General features: G+C 49.2%; 12 non-coding genes across 12 annotated transcripts; 3 read left to right on the top strand and 9 right to left on the bottom strand.

The window, feature by feature from the left end:
- Positions 1 to 175: 175 nt before the first annotated feature.
- On the bottom strand, positions 176 to 257 carry TRNAS-GCU. The gene has a single exon. It is a non-coding gene; the product is annotated as a tRNA-Ser (tRNA).
- A 4,244-nt stretch (positions 258 to 4,501) lies between these two features.
- On the bottom strand, positions 4,502 to 4,573 carry TRNAQ-UUG. The gene has a single exon. It is a non-coding gene; the product is annotated as a tRNA-Gln (tRNA).
- A 475-nt stretch (positions 4,574 to 5,048) lies between these two features.
- On the bottom strand, positions 5,049 to 5,120 carry TRNAQ-UUG. Its single transcript has one exon. It is a non-coding gene; the product is annotated as a tRNA-Gln (tRNA).
- A 1,149-nt stretch (positions 5,121 to 6,269) lies between these two features.
- TRNAS-UGA lies at positions 6,270 to 6,351 on the bottom strand. Its single transcript has one exon. It is a non-coding gene; the product is annotated as a tRNA-Ser (tRNA).
- A 395-nt stretch (positions 6,352 to 6,746) lies between these two features.
- Positions 6,747 to 6,818, bottom strand: TRNAM-CAU. The gene has a single exon. It is a non-coding gene; the product is annotated as a tRNA-Met (tRNA).
- Positions 6,819 to 7,226: 408 nt separating this feature from the next.
- Positions 7,227 to 7,297, bottom strand: TRNAG-GCC. The gene has a single exon. It is a non-coding gene; the product is annotated as a tRNA-Gly (tRNA).
- A 3,123-nt stretch (positions 7,298 to 10,420) lies between these two features.
- On the bottom strand, positions 10,421 to 10,492 carry TRNAW-CCA. Its single transcript has one exon. It is a non-coding gene; the product is annotated as a tRNA-Trp (tRNA).
- A 2,151-nt stretch (positions 10,493 to 12,643) lies between these two features.
- On the top strand, positions 12,644 to 12,716 carry TRNAR-UCG. The gene has a single exon. It is a non-coding gene; the product is annotated as a tRNA-Arg (tRNA).
- A 2,757-nt stretch (positions 12,717 to 15,473) lies between these two features.
- TRNAS-AGA lies at positions 15,474 to 15,555 on the top strand. The gene has a single exon. It is a non-coding gene; the product is annotated as a tRNA-Ser (tRNA).
- Positions 15,556 to 15,883: 328 nt separating this feature from the next.
- On the top strand, positions 15,884 to 15,956 carry TRNAR-ACG. The gene has a single exon. It is a non-coding gene; the product is annotated as a tRNA-Arg (tRNA).
- Positions 15,957 to 17,431: 1,475 nt separating this feature from the next.
- On the bottom strand, positions 17,432 to 17,503 carry TRNAM-CAU. The gene has a single exon. It is a non-coding gene; the product is annotated as a tRNA-Met (tRNA).
- Positions 17,504 to 18,592: 1,089 nt separating this feature from the next.
- Positions 18,593 to 18,664, bottom strand: TRNAW-CCA. The gene has a single exon. It is a non-coding gene; the product is annotated as a tRNA-Trp (tRNA).
- Positions 18,665 to 19,554: the final 890 nt, after the last annotated feature.

Raw genomic sequence — 19,554 nt, 5'->3', positions numbered from 1 at the left:
TGGGAGCAACTCCACCCTCCGACCCCTCTGTAAAACGGTTAAATGGGTAAGTTGCAAATAGCCAAAGTTACCGTTTCTGTTTCTTTCCCTACGAGGGCTGCCCACAAGATCGGGCCACCCCCTCTCGCTCGCAAAGAGCTAAAACCTCACTGCCCTGGCCGCAGGGGAACAGCCGCGACGAGGATGGGATTCGAACCCACGCGTGCAGAGCACAATGGATTAGCAGTCCATCGCCTTAACCACTCGGCCACCTCGTCACCCGCTGGCGGCGTCTCGGATAAATATTATGTTGCTGTCTCGCGCACAGGTCTATTTTTGTCATTCCCATTGTGTTATTCATGAAGTGGATCCCTTTGCTCCCTGGAAGGGGCCCTCTTACCTTGACAAAGCGACAAACAAAATAAAGAAGAGACTAACGTCCGGGGGAGGAGGATGTGAACCCGAAGAGAAACAAAACACTCTTCCTAAGGAAACATGGGAGCCTCTGACGGCGGAAGGGAGTTAATGACTGCTTTGGTTCTAAAAATCTAACTGGATTTCGTCGTCCCTCTTAGGGCCCGTACATCGGAACCACGGACTGCATCTATTAGCGCGGGAGATTCCTCGGCAGGATTCCCAGGAGGATGGCCGTCCCGGGCACCATGAGCGCTTCTTAGAAACAGTCACCTCTCCAGGAAGTCCTGGAGGGTGACTGGGCGAGAGCTGGAAGGGAGGCGTGAAAGTCAAACTGTAACCTGTCCCGAATGTCAGGCCAAAGATTTTTGGACTGTATGGAAGGATCGTAGGACCATCCGAGGGAGCTGTGTTCTGTGCTGGTTCTATTGGTTTTGTTTGTTTCGTACAGTACGTTTGATTTTTTAAAATTTACTGTCATTTTTTTTTTTATTGCCTATCTCGATGCCCGCCGGCCACAGATCCCCGGGAACACGCCGGCAGGTGGATCAGGGGTCTGTTGCAGCGGCCCCAAGGAAGAGCACACGTCTCCAGGGATCTTGGGGAATCTCAGTTAAAGGGGTGTTTTTAAAGACCTTATTAAAACAAACATGCCTTCACGTTTCACCTCTGTCTGCCAGATTGTTGACGAAGCACAACAGTCTTTCATGATTAAAAACAAAAACAAAAAAACTGTCAACAACCTTGGTACAGACAGAATGTAGAGCAACATCTTTGAGGCCACGCAAGCTTCATATGGGATATAAGCCAAATCCTGGATGGATCCATGCTTGGATAAGCATATGCAGACAATTGAAAGAGGACGTCTCTATCTCACAGCACTCACAAAAATTAACAGGAATTGGATTAAAGACATAGATATAAGACCAGAAACCATAAAACTCCTAGAAGGAAACATAAGGGGGAAAACTCCTTGACATTTATTTCAGCAACGATTTTTTGGACAAGACCCCAACAGCACAAACAACAAAAGAAAAAAGTCAGCAAGTGGGACTAAGGCGTCTGCGGGGCAAAAGACATCGAGAAAATGAGAGAGCAAACTACGGAATAGGAGAAAATATTTGCAAACCATACATTGGAGGAGGATTTAATACCCAAAATAGAGGAAGAACTCATACGACTCAAGTCTTAGTTAAAAATGGACATAACAACAATCAAGTCCTATTTAAAAATGGCCGGAGAACCATATAGACATTTGCATGGACCAGACTGGCACCATCTCGGACAGATCTACTATGACGGCCACCCTGGGACCTGAAGCCTTCCTGAGCACGGCCCCCAGACACACTCCCACCTCCCCCACCCCCACATACACACATTCTTTCTGTCCAACCCCACCCTGATAAGTACACCTTCGGGCACAATGTCCTCAGTCAGCTCTGGAGATACAACTGTGAGTCTCCAACATCTCCTCCAGGAAGTCCTCCCTGTGTGCTCCCAAGCCTCCAAGGCTATAAAAGCAGGTCTCACAGGAGGTGGGGTCACCCAAGACACGCATCTGTCCCTAAATCCCCTTGAGAAACCATTTCTCCTCCGACTAGACTTGTCGGCCTTTCCCTTCCATCTTCCTGCTCCCTGGGCTTCTGGACGTCGTTTTGTGTAGACCTCCCTTTTATGGGACATTTCTCCAAAGAAAGCATCTAACTAGCCAACCTGTTCAACATCGCCAATAATCCGGGAAATGCAAGTCAAAACCACAAGCACCCCACATCCGTTAGAATGGCTATCATCATCAAGTCAATAGATAACAAGTGTTGGTAACTCTGTGGAGAAAAGGGATCCCTTGGCAGTGCATATAATACAACAGGTAAAAGGCACAAAGTTGTCACCGTTTTTAAGTTTAAGTGAGTGATGAATTCTAAAATGTTGCGGGAAAGAAAAAGAATTTATCTGGGCTTGGGAGTGTCAGGACGGGAATTGTAAAACATGATGTAAAGAAAGATAGATAAAGGAAAACTACAGTCACTAAGACCTGGAAGGAATGTTCCCAGTGGGAAGGTCCCAGCAATTCCTCTCAATAGAGCACTTGGTGACTAAGCAAAAGGAAAAAACGAGCTACCTGCAAAGTATGAGTCCTAGGCGAAGGCCAGAGCCAGATGGGTCTCACTCGGCTTTGGGATCTCTAGGGTCTTTGAAATCCAGTGCGGTAGACATATTTTGTGTGTAATTCCTTCCACTGAGTGTGGGCTGGACCTAGCGACTTGCTCCTAACATACAGAACACAGTAAATGTGACAGGATGTCACTTGCGTGATTAGATGACACCAGGTCGTGGTTTCCAGCTTACCCAAACGTTTGCCCTATTGCTGTCTCAGCCTGCATGCTTTGAGAAAACAAGCTGTCGTGTTGGTAAGATCCATGAGGCAAGGAACCACTGACGGACTCCAGCCACCAGCCAGCCAGCCACTGAGGCCCTCGGTTCCACAACCTTTGAGGAACTAAATCCTGCAACACACGTGTGAGTTTGGAAACAATGGGATCCTTCCCCACTTGAGATTTGAGGTGACTCCGGTGCAGACAATACTTTGGATGCAGGTCACAAAAGACCGGGAAGCAGAAGACCCGGCCACATTGACCCTAGAGACCCACCGCAACTGTTAGACGAAGTGTATCTTGTTGTAAGTGCCAATCTGTGGCAATCTATACAACAAATAACCCACAGAGTCAAGAAGGCCTGATGGCCCTGAGATCCGCTGGCAGCGAGGGAATGCCATTGAGAAGGTAAAAGCACAAGGGACCATAAGATTGCCAGATCTGGGTTCAAATGCTAAGCATTACACCATGGAGCCCTTACAGAAGAGTGTCTATTGAAGAAAAGACGTGTCTGGAAGCTGGATGCATATTTTACCTTTGGAAAAAAGTCCTGATCAATAGAATCAATCTAAAGAGCATTAATAGAGCAATTAATTAGAGCATTAATAGAGCATTAATAGAGCATTTATACTTGCCATTCGTTAACAGAGGCTGTGGTAGTCTGAGTCATGCATTCTAACATAGACCCACATCCCAATCCCCAGAACCCATGAATACATTACCTTACCTGGGAAAAGAGACTTTCTAGATGCGATTACATCGAGGAGTTTGAAATGAAGAGATTATCCTGGATTTTCCAAGAGCACCCAAAGCAAGGTCAGACTTAATCATAGGAAACGTGACCACAGAAGCAAGAGGTGATCCGGGGAAGAGACCTCTAGAAGCTGAAAATGGCAATGAAACAAGCCTCTTCCCCGGAGTCTCCAGAAAACCTGCTGACACCTTGATTTTAGACTTCTGATCTCCACACCTGTAAGAAGGGTGATTCGTGTTGTTCTCAGCCACTAGATACGCGGTAATTTGCTACGGCAGCAAGGGGAAACTAATACAGAGGTTCTAAAACATGACCATGACTGGGGCTTAATAGGCGTGAAGAAGTTTTGCGGGGCTTTTTCCAGAACACTGTTTAGAGGCCAGAGGAGTTTATAGAGGCTCTTCTCTTGCTGTCATTGAGATCACTGGAAGATGTGCTCGAACTAAGGACAGGAGAGTCAACGGAAGGATCCAATGCCTAGAGGGTTAACCGTCACACCACGGGATCTCTGTATAACAAACCTTCAAGGGAAGACGCGTATCCTCTTGAGTCTGGTCACTTGATCTTCAAGATGTTCGGGCATAAATTCAATCTAAGGAACATTAAGAGAGAGCCTCTTGTCTAGAGAAATTGGAAAGGGGTGGCTGGGGTCTCACTCCACGGCTTGGACGTTTTCGAGGTCAGCGTTAGCCTCCAGAACATTTGTGTGAACCGCGGGGGAGAAAAGGGGGGGGGGGTCTGATACGTGAGCCGTTAGGGCCTTAAGACTAAAGAGGATCAGGTTGACATCATGAACCCAGGGAGACCAGAATGCTTTCCATGAGGACACAAAGTACTTCGCTTCTCGTAAGTCTGAGAAGAGAGTAAGGAATCACAGGAGGCTCTTCTGGGGAAGAAAGCTCAAGTGTAAAGTTCATGCCCCCACACACAGCAGGATGCACTGGCAAACTGAAACGTGGGGACAGGCGACCAAAACCAAAGCAGGTCCCACCGAGATTTGAACTCGGATCGCTGGATTCAAAGTCCAGAGTGCTAACCATTACACCATGGGGCCACCGCATGTGTATTTTGAGGGAATATCTATGAATATTAAATGCAGGGTTTGTCGTTCTATTCAGCATGTTATGGACTATAGTATTTATATTTTTTAAATATCAGTGGGAAATCTGCTATATCCCAGACAGCAGATACTCCAAAACAAACAGGACAACTGGGGCTCACACGCGTAAACAATGTTAAGACCAAGAACCTGCTGGAACCCAAACCCGGAACTGAGGTCCGGGGTGTGACACAGGAGTATTTAGGGCATCCAGAGGATAACCTGGTTTCCCAATGAAGGGGTGGGGGGGGGGGCGATGCAGAGGAGGACACAGAATTCCAGAAAAGCACACAAGCCACGCAGCTCTGCAGGACAGTGTCGCCCTGCTAACTGGGATGCTGAGTGCTGAGGTGCCCAAGTGCACAGGTGTCTCTGGCCAAGTCCAGGTACGGGGGTGATTTAAGAGAAGAGAAGATACTAAAAGGTTGATAGGTCCCACCGAGATTTGAACTCGGATCGCTGGATTCAAAGTCCAGAGTGCTAACCATTACACCATGGGGCCGATGACAGTTGGGTCCCCTGGCAAGTGTTTGGAAGCTCTTTGCAGCGAGTCGCATGCGTGTGGTTGGATCTCTGTCCTGAACAGGTGCAGAAGGTCCACGTTCCCTGGATCCAAGGGGGCAACAGACTTGTTCGGCTTGGGGGGGGGGGGGGAAGCCCCACGGAGCTCGTCTTTGCTTAGAATTTTCACCAGGGCCCACAGAGGACTGGAGTGCCAATGTTCCTAGAAAAATCAAAACTGTGCATTTCCTGAATACCTAACCTGGACGATGAACGTTTGTCTGCCTATAGGCTTATAGAGGAAAGTGTCAACGCTTAAAATATCTCTTCAGACATGTACGAATATAGAAAACTCAAGAAGAAAAAAAGTTAAAGGTAGCATGGGAATTTAATTTCAAGGATTAAGAAGAACTTCTACATTTCCAAGTATTTTTACGTCCTTTTTTTGCTTATCCGCTTTCTCTAGTGGATCAATTGCAAGTGTAATAAAAGATTAATTTTTGTTATATTTACTCTTATTTCTGTTGCATATACAGTATTGTGTATCTGCCAGTTTTATCAATCACCACAGTTCTGTTTTTCTTAGTAAGATTTAGCCAACGTCTGAAAACGATGCCTGAAAACAAAGCCAATGTCTGAAAAAACTGAAAACAGTTTTGAAAATTCTCTATCCTGTGCATCCTCTCTGCAGTTCTGGCTTCCTAAGTGGAATAAGAGGGCTCCAGAAGGAGGGAAGATTGGAAATCTCCTGTTTGAGATACTGCTTCCAAAACACCAAATGTGCTCACGAGTAAGAGAGTGATGCACTGAGTGTGCCCAAATTTCGGATTTCGGATTTTGGTTTCAGAAGTCAGACCCGAGCTGGATAGGGAATTGGAAATTAAAAAAATAAAAAATAAATAAAAGATTAAAGCCTGGGCACTTTTCGGCATCTGTATAGTGGTTTCAGAAGAAATCCCTAATGTTTTCCCCAAATCATTTTCAAAAAGTTTCTTCCCCCGCTGTTATACTAAAGGACAACTACCTGCTTACAGTTTCAAGGACAAAGATAACATTACCCAGGAAAACGGTGTATTTCGTGCTGTTTTGTGTGCTTTGCAGCTTCCAAAGTTGATCCAGCAGGTGTAACACCTGGAAAGAAACACTACTCCGTAGTCGGCAGGATTCGAACCTGCGCGGGGAGACCCCAATGGATTTCAAGTCCATCGCCTTAACCACTCGGCCACGACTACGCGACTGCTCCCCAGCTGTCTGGATATATTCCCATGAGGAATAATATCTTCCCTGCTTGTAAATTGATTTTCCTGCTGGTCTAACAACTCTGGACCGCCTGTCATCATACTAAAAAGAACAAGGTTTTGAATATCGAGACGTTGATAACAGAAGTTATTACGAATTGTAACGTTTGCCTGTCGTGGGAAATACCAAAGCCCCTGCGGAGGTCTCATTCAATCCAACAGGTGCGGGGGTACCCAACTCAGAGATTGAGTTACAAGGGACCAAAGGGAAGCAAAGACAGGAAGCAGGTGTTTGTCCCAAATTCCCTTGGGGATTCTTACACCTCCAGATCTGGTCCACTCTCTTTTTCTAAAATTTGAGGCTGAGCCAAAGAAGGGGGCCGAGGAGATAGCAGAGGATGGTTTCGATCCATCGACCTCTGGGTTATGGGCCCAGCACGCTCCCGCTGCGCCACTCTGCTCCCCACACCAAGCTGGCTTTTCAAATTTAAATTTCAAGGCAGTAAATTTTGGCGCCTTCCTACTTATGAGATATCTGGATGCTTTTCAGCGATTGTCTCGAAGACTGAGAAAGGATACCCCCGGCTCCGTGCACTGCCACGCTCCGCCCCTCAAATGCCAGCGGCTTACAATTCGCCCCGGAAAGACGAGTGCACGCCAGCTCCAGCAGGATGACGTCTCAGGTCATGGGGAAAACCAAATGCATGCCAATTGGCATCATTTCTAAGCTGAAATTGCAAAAGGAGGGCTTGCTTTGATCTTTCTCAGCCAGACGGGGATACAAGAAACACTGTTACTTTAACGTACTTTTAGCTTGTAAGTTTTGGGTCAAAATGTTTTCACCCGCGCGCTGGGTAAAATGCAAACGCTGCATTGGCCGGGAATCGAACCCGGGCCTCCCGCGTGGCAGGCGAGAATTCTACCACTGAACCACCAATGCTCTGTGAGTTTTCTCCTCCATATTTGTCCTTATAGCTATAGTTATACCGTCTCTGGAAAGTAAAGCAGAGATTGTACACTTTTTTCCCTAGGATTTCTCTAAACCCAATCAAAGAAAAAATTATACCTAAACATTCTAAGAAAACCTGTGACTTAGAAGAAGTGAAACTGCTGATATGCGGCCCTTGGAGGCTTTTGAAGGTGAAAAAACAAGTATAAACACCCAACATGTAAAAATGTCTTTTCTCCATCCCCCGCTTCCCCCCTTACATCGTTAATGAAAACAAATTCCAAAAATCTCTCCGTTAGGATGCAAGCCAATTCGGTTAATTACTGGGTCAAAGCGCTCAATTCAAGGTTGAAACAAGTTACCACATTTTGGAAAAAAGACCTATCGTCACTCTGCCGTGAAGACCCAAGTTTGTATGAGAAGGTTATGGTCATCAGACGCGAGAATGGTACAGAAAATGCTGAAAGTAGGAACTCTCCCGAATCCTATCCCTTACACACATCCCCGTGACTTGCCCTTTGGAGGGTGGCCACTGGCCGCCGAGGTCGGTGTGGGGCTTGGGAACCAAAAGCCAGGCGGGACCTGGAAATAAATAGAAGTTATATCCCTTGCTTTTGAGGACTTTTCACTTGTCTGGAGAAAAAGCCAACACAGAGAAAACCATTGACGATCCATGAAAATTATCTTTACCAAAGTGAGCCTCGAGTTTGGTTTTCTGGGAGGTAATGGGCTCTGATAGTCCGGGTGATCCGAAGCATGTGAGAGCCAGTTTTTTCACATGCCTCTATCTCCTTCCGGTCTCTATCTCTTTGCACCTTTTCTTCAGAATAGAGAACTCACAGTATTTACTTGGCAGGTGTGATTAGGCCGCTCTGAAGGGGAGGAAGCTCCAACAGCAAATTGATCTTCAAGTAAGAATTGGGGCCATGAAATAGGTTTCTCCAAACAGGAGAAATGGGTTTGAAATAGGTTTCCCTAGCAACAGAAGAAAACAGAACTGCACGGCATGAGACATAAAAATCAACCTGATCAAGTCACGTAGTGCCTTCGTTCTTGTTTACTCGTGCCTAAAGGGTGCCTACATTCCTCCAGGGGCGTCGAAGGTAAATTCAGAGGATGGCCATTAAAGCGGTTTGAAAAACAACATAAAACCACCCGTCAAATATTAGTTACTGGTTTCTATTCCATGTAACTTTTTAGTGAACCTTCGAACGTCAGAAATGTTTCCGTATTTCTATCGGAAGCAGATATCTTCAGTATAACACACATCACTGGTGTTCGTGTCGGTGGGGCTGTGTCCCCCCAGGCTGTCAGTTAGGCTCTGACAGGAGGCCTGGAGGCCAGCATGGAGGAAGCCGTTACCGGCCAGGGGAACGAACACGTTATGCAACTTGATCCAGTGGAGTTTTCGGGCTCATACGGTCCAGTTTTGTTTTCTTCTGTTGCTGGGATTTGGAAAAGGCCAGAGGCCTGTCCGGGCCCAATGCCCCGAGAAGCCCCATCACTCGGGGGCCGAAGGGAGGAGCCGTGGCAGGGAGCCCCCGAGCAAGTGAGGAAGAAAGAGCAAAACTCTGCTTCCCACCCCCAAGGAATACATATTCGGCCCCCCGAGTTAACAACTGTCAATTGAAAACAAAAGAAAGAAAGAAACACAACGCATGGGCAGTTCCAGCGCAAACCTCCCTGCTCGCTCTCCCTGCTCGCTCTTGAGTGCTCGCTCTCTCCCTTCCCCCTTCCCCCTCCTCTCCCCACCCCCTTTTCTCCTGCTCTCACATCTCCACAGTGTACTTTCCGCTTTAATAAACTTTCCCCCTCCTGTGCTACTTGTCTGCCCTTGAATTCATTCTGGTGACCAAGACCGAGAACCTTCGGCGAAGCCCATGGAGCTGGCTGAGGCCAGGCCCAGGCTCACCTGGCAACAGAATCATGCAGCAAACAGGGGAGAACATTCCTTTCAGAGGAAAGGTCAAGGACAAAGGCCCTGTCCTGGGAAGGAGCGACACGTATTTGAGGAACCGAAAGGCCTGGGCGACAGACGCTGGGTTGTTTTGTTTTAAGGAGGAGGATAATCAAGACAAGATCTGTGTGTACAGACATGCGCCATAAGGACTTGGATTTCACGGAACACGAGGAGATCTGGGACGAGGTCCCTGTCAACACCCAGGGCAAGAGATGTTGATGGAAGAAAAGAGGTCCTGGTGGAACAGAGAAGGAGATGGGCTGTGACGTTTTAGGAAATCACACTCAGTGGGACTCCTGCTCAGACCTGGGAGTGAAGAAAAGAACGTCCCCAGGATGGTTCTAGATTCCTGGTTGGGTGGGGGCGGGGCGGGAATGAAGCAGAGAAGGAGGCACACCCTGTTGCAGGCAGCCGGGCGAAGGAACAGTCCAGAAAGCAACCAGAGCAGAAAGAGGGAAACAGAAGACTGTGCCTCCCCCGACGTGGTGACTGTCCAAGAGAGTGTTTCCATGAAACCTTTCTTTAAAGAAGGTTGCAAAGGACGCACTGTCCATTGGGGGGGTGGGGGGGGACTCTTCCCCCAGCGAGATTCCCCTGGCAAGCCAAGGACAAAAGCAGAATCACAACGCGTGCCACAAAACTCAGATATTCTGTCCTTTCTGTCATGTTAAAAACAGGACCACGGGCCCAAGATGGAGTCACCTGTGCTAAGCCCAATCGCCACACCGAGACCTAGACTTACCAGTTACAGTGTTAGCATGTCCCAGAAATGGAATCTGAAACCAGTCAGCGAGAAGTCCCTGGGTCAGCACGAGGTAGGTAACCTGCCTGATAGACGCCCGTCATCCCTTAAAGGAACGGGACTCTGCCTGAACCAGCCTGTGTTATGCTAGTATAACTTCCTTGTGCCCAGGCCCTTCTGCCTATAAGAGTCTCATTCTGTACAGCTCCCTGGAGCTCCTTTCTCTCTACTACAGAGGATGCTGCCCCGGGCTTGAAAGGTTGAATAAAGTCAGTAAGATCTTCAAAATCGGCCCAGTAAATTTTGTTTTTTAACAATCACAACTCCTGGGAGGCCTCTCAAAGTCACCTACTGGGTATACCTTGGAGGGAAATTGCCTTGCTTCTTTACCCTAAAAAAGGTTGTTTGCAATTGACCCCGACGTGATTTGAACACGCAACCTTCTGATCTGGAGTCAGACGCGCTACCGTTGCGCCACGAGGCCACGGGGAGAGGGCCCTTTATCTGCCAAATTAGGATTTAAATAATCCTGTCTCCTCTCCTCCAGATTCTAAAGATTTTCTTCTGTTGATGGGTGGGTTGGATGAGCTTTCTCCCCACTATCCACAGCTTGGCTAAGGCCTTGCTAAGAAAGTAAAGGAATTGACCACACTAAATATTAATACAAAAACCCAAAGGCTCCCTTCTCGGGAAAACTCAGTGCTTTCTCAGGCTCAGTCCTTCCAACTCTCCAGAATTCTCCTGTTTTGAGAACTCTCCTGGGCTTACTATTTGGATCCGCAGCGAAACAGGAATCGTGATGGCAAAAACCTTGGCCCGACTGCTTTACCCGTCATTCACGAGACTTCTCCCTCTTCTGAAACGGGCTCCTGGCGCCGCACCGGCCCGCCTCCCTGCCTTTCTCAGCACCCGCCAGGCCCACCCCGACCTGCTGAAAAGCTGCCGGGTCTCAAAAGCCCAGCGTAAACGACATCACTGCCGGAAATTCTCCCGGCTCTGGCTCCTCTCCGTCAGAATGTGCGGCCTTCTGGTCTGTATAGTTTGTACAGGAGCAGCAACTCAAATCCGGTGGCTACATCGCGAGCTCTTCCCACTTTTTAGTAGCCTGCGCTTGATCTTCCTGCAGTGAGTCTCAAAACGCGGTCCCCTGAAGCAGAGCATCAGTTTCAGCTAGGAACTTGCTAGAAAGGCACATCTTTGTCCACGCCGCAGAACTACCGAAGCGGGGACTCTGGGGGTGGGCCCCTGCCGCCTGTGTGCCAACAAGTTCCCCAGGCAATTGTGATTCGGGGGGAAAGGCGGAAAATCACTCTCCGGCCTGGAGATCACCTACTTTCCTCTCTCAAGAAAATAAACTTCCTGTCCCCTTCCAGGATGGAGGATGGACAATGTCTGAGCCAGCAGGGGCCGCCACAGCTAAGTGCCACAGATTGGGTGCTTTAAGCAACGGATTTATTTTCTGGCATTTCCAGGGACTACGAACCCAAGATCGACCCTGTCAGCAGGTCTACTGATGGCTGTCTTCTCCCGCTATCTTCACTGGGTCTTTCCTCTGTCGTGTCTGGGTCCTAATCTCTTTTTAGAAGGACACCAGTCCCGTTGGAGCAGGGCCCACCCATATGACCTTCCCCTGCTTTGTCTAGGTCTTTAGAAGCCCCACCTCCAGATACAGTAACATCCTGAGGGGCTGGGGGTCAGGCCTTCAACATTGTGAAGGGGGGCCGGTGGGACACACAGCTCTGCCCCTGACTTGGAAGTTTCCAGATGGAAGCCCCTGCTGACAATTCCTGAGCCCCGCCCTGGGGTGCCAGGATGGAGGGTTCACGGGTAAATGCGACTGCCTCTTTGCTTTTCCCACACTATTTGCTTAGGCCCCCGCTTTCTGGAGTCCGACGACCTCCCTCGGCCTGCCAGATGGCAAGATCTTGTGGCCGACATCTCCTGTCCCCAACTTGTCCCACTGGAACTTCTATTTTGGAGTTGTTCTGAGAGGGATTCGCGCAGTGCGCAGAAATGAATTCTTGTGTTTATCCCACCATCTCTCCCTGCCACGGTGGGCCCAGGGCACAGGGAGCAATCCGGTTTGGTCTTTGCCTCTCCCGGCTCAGCCCCGCGCTCACGGTCCCCTCAGGGCTGTGGCCTCTGCTCCCAGGTGCCGTCCAAATATAAAGCACTGTCTGTTGGTTATTGTCGCTTCACCTTCTCCTCCTCCGCGGTTATCTTGCTGGAAACTTGACAACATTTCTGACCCTGCGGCCCAACTTGTTTCCCCCGCTGGACTGTAAGATTTCTTTTTTTGTCCTCGAGATTTTATTTAAATCCCAGTTAGTTAACATACAGAGTGATATTGGTTTCAGGGGCAGAATTCAGGGATTCATCACTTACTCACACCACCCAGTTCTCCTCCCAACAAGTGCCCTGCTGATGACCGTCACCTAGTTCACCCACCCCCCCACCCACCTCCCTCCATCAACCTCTGGATGGTTCCCTACAGTCAGGAGTCCAGACTGTCAGACGTCTGAGGCCTTGGAAACGCCTTGCTTTGCAATAATGATTTCACGATGCTGCAATCACAGCGCCAAGATGATTTTCCTTCCCCAAATGTTGCCCACACACCCCCCTCATGCCGCGGAAGGACCACGTGGCCTAATGGATAAGGCGTCTGACTTCGGATCAGAAGATTGAGGGTTCGAATCCCTTCGTGGTTGCTGCGGGGCTCGCTTATTACACTCCAGGCCCTTGCTGCTGTTTTCTCGGTCCAGTCCGTGAACAGATTCTTCTCCTTCTGACGCTAACCTGATAGTTTTACCCCCCACCCCCTCCTCCCAGGTCTCCTCCACACCCCCGCCTCCGTCTGTGACCCCGCTGCCCTCCCCGCGAGTGACTGGCCCTCGATGTCGCTCACCCCCTCTTCTGGTCGGCAGCTGCCCCCGGGAGCTTCTCGGAAACGCGGACCTTGCCGGCCCGTCCCCGACCCTCTCGGCGGGGCGCCCGTCTGGGAGCCCGGGTTCCAGCCCGGCTGCAGGGGGCGCTCCCCGGCCCCCCGCGCCCGCTCGGCGCCCCGCCCCAGACCCCGCCCCGCGCTGCTGAGCGCCCGCCCACCTGCACCCCCGGGAACGCGGGAAAGCGAGGCGGCCCTGGGCACCCCAGGAAAGACCGGAGGCTGGGGAAGGCAGGAAAGAGGTCACGCTCGACGGCAGCCTCTAACAAATGTAGGCAAGGGGTAGGATTAGAAGACCCACCACCGTCCGCAATCCCCAGAGAAGTTAAGAGACTCAGCAAAGAGCATTAAGGATCTTAAAACCCTTAACAGGGTCAGCGGGAAACAGCACGCGCGTGGTGGTAAAGGACCACCCCCAAGGTTCCCTGCTAATTGCAAAGGAGGAGAAAGCTCGGAGGGGACCGCTCCGTCTTCCCTGTCAGTTGGATGCCCCGACAAATGCCTCTGGATGGGAACTAGGTACTCGAATCAAAACGATCTAATCCATCACTGCGATTTCACTTCTGGTTTAGAGAGCAGGGAGGAATCAATTAAAAGTTGCCTTGGGAGACAGGGAGACAGAGTCAGAATGTGAGACGTTTTAGAAGATAACCGGCTTGGATTTTTTTTTTTTTTTTAAGTCAATGTCAGAACAGTAACAGCAACAGGAAGTTGGGATGCTGTTCTAAACAGAAAGGGACTAAGGAAATGTCGCAAATCGAAGGCAGAGGCTCAGCACCGAGAACCCGCACCTTGTGAGGACGAGCAGACGCTTCCTCGCTTCAGGACTTCCCGGGCTCCCTGGACAGCGTGGCCGGAAAGGAAGCTGAGAAGGTCAGATAGCTCCCATGACGAGGGCCTCTTCTGCCGTTTGTGCCCTTTTTATAGGCCGCAAAGTACCTTTTAAGACTTTAAAGGAGGGAAGGGACACAGTCAGATTTGCACGCTCAGGTAAAGACATCGATCGGTGGTGACCCAGCCCGACCTACGCCATCTGCCCCAAACTGCGTCTCTGGTGTTCTCTCTCACCGCTGCCCCTCCCTGGGCCCCTCCAAAATGCAATATTCCAGCCAGACAGAACTTTCTTCAGTTTCTCTCCTATTCTGCGAGGTTTAGGTCTAGAACACCATGCACCTTTCCAATTTGGCCAGCTCCCACACATCCTTCAGATCTGAGCTCGAATATGATTCATTCCCCATGTATTCACTGATTACCCATCTACCCGTTCAGAGGTAACAAAGGCAGAACCGGAAACTGTGGAGTCTAATGAGTGACTCTCCAGGCAACCACCCAAGGTGGTCACGTCTGGGACCTAGCACTGCTCCAATAGGCCACGTGGCTCCCTGGACCTCTCACTTGCCATACCCAATTGTAAATGTTCACTTCTACCATTGTTTACTCTAGAAAGCCCTCAAAGGAGGGGCTATATTTTTCTTGCTTTCCACTGAATGAGCAGCACCTAGCAGAACGCATGACACGTGATTGTGCTCAGAATAAAATTTTTCAAAGAATGAAGAAATGAACCCATTCAGAGACAAGAGCCCGGAGGCCAAAATACTGCTAAGAAGTTGTTGCAATCACTCCTGTGAAAAACTGTAAGAAGCTGATCTCAGAAAAAGGGCCTGTGGCTCGGGAGGAAGAGGCAGATTTGAGGAAAAAAAATTAGGAGGTGGAACTGAAGGCTTGATAATCTACGGGCTGTGGGGAGAGAGTAGAGAAAGGAAGAAAGTTAGGGGGAGTTCTGAGTCTTTGGCTTTGGCTCCCGATAAAATCCGGGTTGTTGAAGGAGGTTCGAGTTTGCGGAGAAAGGGTAGAGCGTTCATTTTGGGACATAGTGCTTTTGAGATGCCCGTGCACGTGCAAAAAGAAATTACCAAGCCGGCGTATATTATGAAGCCCAGAAGAAAGGTCTGGGCTGGAGATCATTTTCAGCGCATGAGCATGGATAATCAGTCATGTTTTATTCTTCTTGTGTCCACAGAATGGAGCTATTGACGAAGTACAGAATCTCCCATCTGCACACTGATACACCCACGCTCCTACACATACAGGGAAGATCGTGATAATAATCGTTGCGTAGTTTCAGAAAAGCGGCGATCCTGGGGATCTGTTCTTGCTCTGACGGTGATCTTTGCAAATACATCTTAACTATCATGCACAGAGTATCAGATACAGTTGTTCTCCCCCTTGGGAGAGAAGGCCCCCATGCAGTGAAGCAGATTTGACTGCCAGAAATATTTCCTCCTTCCCTATCCCATCCAACAACATTCCATCAGCCGCTTTAAAATCTGATTTGCATTCTAGAAAAGACCCAAAAAGCATTCTCAGGTGGCCACGTGCTGGAACGCAGGTTGGGTGAGTCTTCTCTGGTGTCATGAGAGGGGATCGTTTGTTTCGTCCTCTTGTGTTACTAAATCCTGAAGTAGCCTAGAATGCATGATATATGGTAACATGGAGGAAGTGGGAACAAAGCGTCACAGTAGCTGTAGTCGTGGCCGAGTGGTTAAGGCGATGGACTAGAAATCCATTGGGGTCCCCCCGCGCAGGTTCGAATCCTGCCGACTACGACGGGCGAGTTTTATATATTTGCTCTCGTACTTGATCTTCAATTACAGCCAACTTTTAAAACCATTAAACATCCGTTCAGACGTTTGCAAGTTACATCAAAATGGAGGAATTCTCACCGACCGCGAAGGAATCCTATTGGATGAGTGAACTAAAACAAAAGAGCCAATAGAACGCTTTCGTTTGAATTCTGAGGTTTCGGGCTTGGAAATCCCGGTGACAGGGACAAAGGAAGTTGGAAGAGAAGATTCCACACATTCATATTTAGAGCGACCTAGTAAGTCTACCACCACCTTTTTCCCTAAGCGTAAAGCGTGCCTGCATGTGTGGGGGCCAGTGGCGCAATGGATAACGCGTCTGACTACGGATCAGAAGATTCCAGGTTCGACTCCTGGCTGGCTCGCCATTTTGGTTATCCACCTCCCCTTTGGAGGTTCACAATCTCCATCTTCCTTAGGCCTCTGTAATTATATATATAAATATTTTTAAGCCCTTTTAAAATTTTCTTTTGTAATGACACAAAATAACAAGAATGTTAATAAGACACGCCTCAACTGTAGTTCATATTTCTGTTTTTGCATATGTAAATTTTCTTCACATCACATCGTTCAATGGTTTTCAAAATCGACTAGTCCTCACATGAGATGATCAATACCAAATAGAAGGAAGACCTTTCAAAGGCATCGAAGTTTCACAAAAAAGAGTATTTCTAAATACCAATTCTTTTCCTCTCTCTCTTTTTTTTTTTCAAGATTTAATTTTTTAAGAGCAGTTTTCGATTCACAGCAACACTGAGAGGACGGTACCCACGCATGCCTTCACACGTGCACAGCCTCCCCTGTTACCGACATCCCCCACCAGCGGGGGGACATTTGTTACAACTGAGGAACCTACTTTGATACATCACAATCACCCAAAGTTCATAGCGGACGTTACAGTTCACCCTTGGTGTTATACATTCTGCGGGTCTGGACAGATGTGTAATGACGCGGATCCATCATTACAGAACCGCGCAGAGTATTTTTCACGCCCCTCCCCCATCCTCTGCGCTCTCTGCCTATTCATCTCCCCCCACCCCCCCATCCCCCACGCCCGGGCCACCACTGATCGTTTAGCGTCTTCGTTGTTTTGACTTTTTTCACAATGTCATACAGTTGGGATCATATCATGTGTAGCCTTTCCGCTTGGCTTCTTTAACCTAGTAATAGGCATTTAAGTGTTCTCGGTGTCTTCTCGTGGCTTGGTATCTCATTTCTTTTTCATGCTGTGCAATCTTCCATTGTCTGCAGGTCCCACAATTTATTCATTCCATTCACCTACGGAAGGGCATCTTGGTGGCTTCCAATTTGGGCAATTATGAGTAAGCTGCTACAAACATCTGTGCTCATGTTTCCGTGTGGACACATATGTCGACTCCTCTGGGCAAATGACCAGGAGGGCAGTTGCTGGATGGTATGTATGGTAAGGGCATGTTTCGTTTTATAAGGAACTACCAAACCCTCTTCCACAGTGGCTGGGCCATTTTGCCTTCCCTTCAGCAATGAATGAGAGTTCCTGTTGTCCCACATCACTGCCAGCATTTGGTGTCAGTGTTCTGGACTTTGGACATTTTAAGAGGTGATTTTTAATTTTCATTTCTCTCATGACATGTGATGCGGAGCACCTTGTCATATGTTTTTTAAAAAGGGCCTTAACAGACATCACCGAACATATAGACGGCAGATGGCAAATTTTGTTAGGTTTTTATTTCTATCCTCCTTTCTACATGCATATAATTTAAAGAGTCAAACATCGCACTAGATTTGAAACAAGAATTAACAATCTCTTCTTTCCCTCTCGCTGAGCTGAAGATTGCTTTGGGACGAAAAGGACTATACTTAGCAGAGGATGGTTTCGATCCATCGACCTCTGGGTTATGGGCCCAGCACGCTCCCGCTGCGCCACTCTGCTCCGGGGATGTCCCTCTTCATAATTAACCTTCAGTTTCTGTCTGGTTTGCCCATTCCTCCCGCTGCCCCTGCAATCTGTAGAATTGGAAAATGGGTTCTCTTTTTTCTCTTTAGAGTAGTAATGATTTGTCTTTTGTAATTCACTAGCCCTGGGCCTGAACTAACGCCCAACAGAAGGGTGAAGAAGAAATGGAAAAGCTTATTGTGGGTATGCTTCTCCGGGGCACAAAGGCGTGATTCGATGTGACACCTGACACTGTGTATTGTGTGAATGTGTACGTTAGATCTGGAACAGAATGCCTGCCTGTATCCCACTGTCGTGTCTTAAAGCCATTCTAAGTTATACAAAATAATAGACTCTGATGAAGGAAACGTGCTTGCCCTTTGCCCTGTGCTGTGGTGTGATGGTTCATAATCTTTGGGGGGGGGGACGGAAGTCTTGAGCCCCAGGTGAGAGGAAAACGCACATTCCCGCACATATACCTTACATTGACTTTCAGAGGGTTCGTGGAACTTCCAGCCCCGAAGACTTTCTCTGAATTGGTGCTTCACTCCCTACAGACTCAATCTGACAAACAAAAACGTTCAGGTTTTCTCGCGTCTGGAAAGGAATTGACCTCTCCTGTGCCTTGCAGTGGTAGGGGATCGCAGAGAGCCAAGGACGGCCTGGCGATGCGACCGCCCCGGTCTGGAAAGGCTGGCCCATGTGTGGAGCGGGTGAGCTAAGGTCGCCTACTAGAACCGGTCGCCTGGGAACACCTGCTAAGCTTGCGAAGATCGGAGGGACCTACAGATGAAGAGATGGGTCCGCCAGCACGGAAGTGAGCGTTTGGAGAGAAGGCAGGGAGGGTTGGGAGTATGAAGGGACGAGCCGGTGAAAAGTGAAATCGAGAACGTTTGCAGTGGGTCTCTATGGGCCCCCGGATGCAGTAACAATATCGTACGTTCCTGCGTTTGCTCGCCTTTTATTTACATTTTAGAGGTATTTTAAGGAGGGGGTCCAAGGCCGGAGAAAGCTGAGAGGGCACCTTCCTACACCCCCATGCGTCTCCCTTCTCAGACCAGAGCCTCCCCCAGAGACTAAAACTACTGACCCCGACGTGATTTGAACACGCAACCTTCTGATCTGGAGTCAGACGCGCTACCGTTGCGCCACGAGGTCCCCGAGGGGCCGTGGGGTTTCTTTACCTGTCAACCTGATCCGTGGAATCGATTTTCCGCACCCGGTGAGGACCGCGCGGGTGGAACGCGGGCCCTCCCATCACTCCCCGACTCTGCGTCCCAGTTGCTTCTACTTGACGGTCCTTCCTTCTCTATTTCACTCCTGGTTTTCTCCATCTTTATAAAAACAAACAAAAAGAAAAAACACGTTTGCGAGAGTTTTGTTGTTTTTCTCTTTTTTAGAAATATGGCTATTGAAGGTCGGTCGCTCTGGACAGGAGTGGGGGGGGGGGGGAGACAGCAAAGAAAAATTGTGTTCCCCACCCCCGCCCAAGTCAGAGGTGCAACCAAGGCGGGCTTGGGATCTGTTTCCCGAGTTGCTCGTAGGTTCCCGCGGTGTTTCGGGGAGGGGACGCGGAGGCTGACGCGGGGCGGCCCGCGGGGACCCGAGCCGCACCTGCCGGCGGATCACGGCGTCCCTGCCCCCACCCCGCGCCCCCAGTTCTCCTGCGCGGCGGGGAGACGCGATTGCTTTCCCGCTGCCAGGGGTCCTTCAGGGTCTCTCACTGGGTCTCAAACTGCCCCCGAAAAAGAGCAAGAACTCTCTTCCTGTGTGAGCAAGTAGGCCATTCTGGCGCCGGGGGTTGGCTGGTGAAAGCACCTGTCTTGAAAGTTGGAGACCCCGCTTGTGCATCTCAGGGAACGTTTTCTGCAGACCTGAAATCACGCAGACCATCTATCTCCTCAAAGAGCGAGAGGTGTCTCTGAATTCCCAGAAAAGGACATGCGGGAAAGTGATCCCCATACCTTTCTCTGGAAATTAGGGTTTCCCTTTCTTAATCTTGAAAAATGGGTCCGGCGCCCGGGGTGCGGGCTGGGAGTTGTAAAGGA

Source organism: Prionailurus bengalensis, chromosome B2 (assembly GCF_016509475.1).
Source record: "Prionailurus bengalensis isolate Pbe53 chromosome B2, Fcat_Pben_1.1_paternal_pri, whole genome shotgun sequence".
NCBI lineage: Eukaryota > Metazoa > Chordata > Mammalia > Carnivora > Felidae > Prionailurus > Prionailurus bengalensis.
Note: the sequence above shows the minus strand (reverse complement) of the source record. Positions and strands in the feature narration are given on the sequence as shown.